This window comes from Elephantulus edwardii, unplaced genomic scaffold (assembly GCF_000299155.1).
Source record: "Elephantulus edwardii isolate Elephantulus edwardi_28Jun2011 unplaced genomic scaffold, EleEdw1.0 scaffold00027, whole genome shotgun sequence".
In the NCBI taxonomy this organism is placed as follows: domain Eukaryota; kingdom Metazoa; phylum Chordata; class Mammalia; order Macroscelidea; family Macroscelididae; genus Elephantulus; species Elephantulus edwardii.
In genome coordinates this window covers 16850237-16853453 of record NW_006399777.1, presented here as the reverse complement: position 1 = coordinate 16853453, position 3217 = coordinate 16850237, and positions in this window count along the sequence as shown.

Sequence of the window (3217 nt, the reverse complement as noted above, 5' to 3'; positions counted from 1 at the left end):
GGATGGGTGTGTCGGAGGCAGTGTGATTGGCACAGGATAGAGCAGAGTTTAGGGCTGTTGTACATAGGGTCGCTATGAGTCGCAAACAACTCGACGGCACATAACAACAAACAACAAATCCTTGGCACACATATTTGATATTTGTTCTGAGCTCCCAGCACATTGCTATCATTTTTCTTTAAGTAATCAATCATCTTTCAAACATTTTAAAAAAATGATAAAACACCTATACTTGCCCACTTATACATGGCACTTTTCATTCTCTTGTGTAGATTCAAGTTTCTCTGGCAACTTGAAGAAACATCTCTTAATATTTCTTTTTCAACTTGAAAAAGCATCTCAATAGTTTTTTAAGTCTATTGACGATATACTATCTCAGCTTTCATTTGTCTGAAAAGATCTTTATTTCATTTTCATTTATGAATAATTTATTCCCTTCTTGTAGAGTAATGGATTGACTTGGTTTAGTTTACAACATTTTAAAAATGCATCACGGGAGCTCTGGTGGCCTAGTGGCAAGGAGCTGCACTGCAATCCCAAAGGCACATGGTTCTAATCCACCAGATGCTCTGCTGGAGGAGGGTAATCTCCTCCTGTGCCAGTTGGATCTGACTCGACTGGATACAAGCAGAAAAGGGAACGCGTAAGGGAAATTTTTACAAAGTCTGATACCCAGGCTGCGTCACTGACCACAGAAATCATTCTCTGGGGTAGACTCGGGAATGCATATTTTCAAAAATTCCCCAACTCGTTTCTAGGATCCCTAGTGATGCAATGTATTAAGTACTGGGATGCCAATGGAAAGATCAGCAATTCAAAGCCACCAGCTTCCCCACAGGAGAAAAATGAGACAGTCAACTTCCCTAAAGACTCCTAGTCTTGGAAAGTCATACTTGTTCGTACTTGAACAGTTCATACTTTATATCATTGCTATGAAACACTCCCCTTCTAACAAACCTAAAAAAAAAAAAAAAAACCCCAAAAAACAAAAAAACTCGAACAGGAAAATAAACCCCCTATTTTAATCTACAGAACCAAGGCAGATCAGTGTTGTATAGTTATTGTTGTTGTTGTTTTTTATGTACTATTGGGTCAGAACTGGCCTATAGCTGACCCTCTAGGTGGTTTTCAGTGGCAGTAAATCACACAGGAGGAGAGTGCTCACCTTTCTTTCACAGAGCAGCTGGTGGATTCAAACAGCAAACTTTAGTGTTGGCAGCACAATTCCTTACTACTAAGTAAGCATAGTTATTGTTGTTGTTAGGTGCTGTCAAGTTAAGTATGAGTTATTGTGACTCTATGAACAACAGATCAGAGCCCTGTCCTATCCTGTGCCGTCCTCTCAATCCCTGACACACTTGAGCCCATCTCTGCAGTCACTCTGTGAATCCACCTGGTCTAGGGTCTTTCTCTCCTGCATCATCCCTCCGCCTTTCCAAGCATGATGTGACTTTCCAAGCAATAGCCTCCCCTAACAGTGTGCTCAGAGTATGTGAGATGAAGCTTCTTCATCTTTGCCTCTAAGGAGCACTTCGGCGGCACCCTCTCCAAAACATATCTGTTTGTTCTTTTGGGAGTCTGTGAGATACTCAGCACTCTTCTCCACCACCCCAACTCAAAGGCATCAATTCTTCTTCTGTCATTCTTATTCATTGTCCAGCTCTCAGGTGATGGAAAAGACTATGGTCTGTATCAGGTACACCTTATTCCTCAAACTAACATCATTGCTCCTCAGTAATCTGGAGAAGTCTCTGCTGTAGACTTTCCCAGTGCAGTACATCTCCTGATTAAAGATACCAAGTGTATTGATTGTCGAGTCACTATGACTTACTAACAGTGGGGTTTCTTTAAAAGAAATTTTTGGCTAATTTCAGTGGGAAACCCAGATTGAATACCACTGATCTAATGAAATTAAAACAACAACAACAACAAAAAAACATGTTGTGGGGAGCTCTGGTGGCCTAGTGGCAAGAAGTTAAACTGCAATCCCAAAGGTACTCGGTTCGAATCCATCAGGTGTTCTGTTGGAAAAGAGGGGCAATCTCCTCCTGTGCCAGTCGGATTCAATTTGACAGTACACAATATGAAAAAAAAGGGAGTCTTAATTGGCTTGATGTCACCTAACAACAACAACAATGTACTCCTCAACCAGAATGTGCATTATCGATATAGCCATCCTATATCAAGTATTCTGTGCTTCTCGTCTTTGCCTACCCTTGCCTTTCATTCCTTGGTATCTTCCCTTTTTTGTCTTTGTGCTGATAAGAAAGAAGTCCTGGTATGTAATAATGAGAAAGGCCTGAGGGGCTGTGCGGTGTTTCGGGAAGAGGGGAGTGTAAACATCCAGGAAAAGGAGAGGTGGAGGCAGCGGGCAAAGGTTAAGGGTGGCAGGTAGAGTCCCCATTGCTTCTCACTTCCTTTCTGCTCTCACATTCCCTCCCACTGTCCCAGGCCCAAACAGGTCTGGGACTAACCAGCGTGGTTGGTGACTGTCCAAGGTCAGCTGCCCACACTCCCTGGCCACAGTCCTTCTTCAGGAAGATGAAGAGGCTCTCAAAGTCCCTTCCTATGTTTACCAAGGAAGCGTGGGCCCGTCCCTAGGGAACAGAATCTGTCAACTTTCTGTGATGGAACAAGGTGTGGGTCAGATATCCTGCCCTGGGGCTGACTCCAGAATGACCTGGGTCAGTACTTCTCCTCTCTGTCCCTTACTGTCCTGTCCGGCACAAATCAAGTGACCCGATTGCATCATCTCAGGGGTCTTTCACCTCTGACAGTTTGAATGTGTGCAGTTTGCCTTGTGTCTAGACTGGGCTCTGAGGACTCTCTGCTCCTCCGATGTGTATGACATCTTACGAGCATTGACACTGACCTTCCTTCTTGATCTTGCACTAAAGAACAGGCTAGAAAATGGGATGACTAGGGAGCTCTGGTGGCTTAGTGTTAAGGAGTTGTGCTGCCAACTCAAACACAGATGGTTCGAATCCATCAGCTTCTCCATGGGAGAAGGATAGACAATCTCCCCAGGTGATTTAATGCCTTTGAAAATTCACTGAAGGGTCAGCTATGAGTTGGTTCCAACTCGGTGGCACATAACGACGTTGGCAACCAAGAAGACAGCATGTGGATTGCCAGACGTGTGCACATGGTGGAGTTGGGCCTTAGAGAATAGTCTAAAAGTATTATATTTTAGGGCATTATTTTTATCGTAGGAGTA